The sequence below is a fragment of the Alligator sinensis genome, unplaced genomic scaffold (genome assembly GCF_000455745.1).
Source record: "Alligator sinensis unplaced genomic scaffold, ASM45574v1 scaffold1972_1, whole genome shotgun sequence".
Taxonomy (NCBI): Eukaryota; Metazoa; Chordata; order Crocodylia; family Alligatoridae; genus Alligator; species Alligator sinensis.
Genome location: NW_005844002.1, coordinates 21,890 through 22,840, shown reverse-complemented (window position 1 = coordinate 22,840; position 951 = coordinate 21,890).

Sequence of the window (951 nt, the reverse complement as noted above, 5' to 3'; positions counted from 1 at the left end):
CGCACCCCACCGACCAGTGTCTTTTTCTCTCAGTCCAACCTTAGCACCATGGGGTTGGGCAGAGAGGATGGTATTTGGTCCCACACGGGGATGCACCGTGCCCTGGGAAAGGCAGCTCAGGGGCCATGGAGACTAAATGGAGGGGCAGAAGGCTTTTGCCTTGGCCCTCTCCAGGCCTCTTTGCGCCTTCACCATTGTGCAAAGAAGAGAAAAAGGTGATTCAGGCCCCTTTTATCTCGTAGCCACTCTCAGATAACCTGGGAGAGGCACAAGGGGCTCCGCCATCCTCCCCCAGCCAGCCCCACACCCTGCCGGGTGAGCAAGCAGCAGCCCACACACTGCTGGCGCAGCATCCTGGGGTGTACCCCGAGTGCTCCCCCATGCTCTCCCCACAGCCCAGGCACTTTGCAGCCCTGCCCCAGGCCTTGAGAAGAGTTGCTCACCTCTGCGTGTCTCCAAGCCATCCTCCGTCGGAAGTATTCATAGCAGTTTCCGTTGTGAGGTGTCCAGCCTGCAGGACAGCCTGTGGCTTGGGCCCCTGCCCAGACAGAGGGTGACGGGGTGCAGAGGCACAGAGAAGACACCAGGGTTAGCGGCTGTTTCTTGGTGACCCCGGGCACTTTGGGTGAATGATTGCTGGGAACTGAACTTTGCTTCCTATGGGTGGAAACTCCACGTTCCCCTGGGTCCTGCTGGAGTTTGGGCCCAAAGATTTGGCTGGGAGGGGAAAGAGGGGCAGAGGGGGAGCAGGGGAGCCCCAGGGAGGTGACAGGTCATTAGTAGGGGCTGGAGATGGAGATGAGCAGGAGCAGGGGAAATGGCTCCTGGAGAAAAGGGCAGGGCAGGAGGAGAGAAGGTGACTGGGGAGGGTGGGAACTGGGGGCCACAAAGGGGAGCTGCACAGCTCTTTGGGGCTGGAGCTGGGGGGCCTCATGCAAGAGCGATGCACAG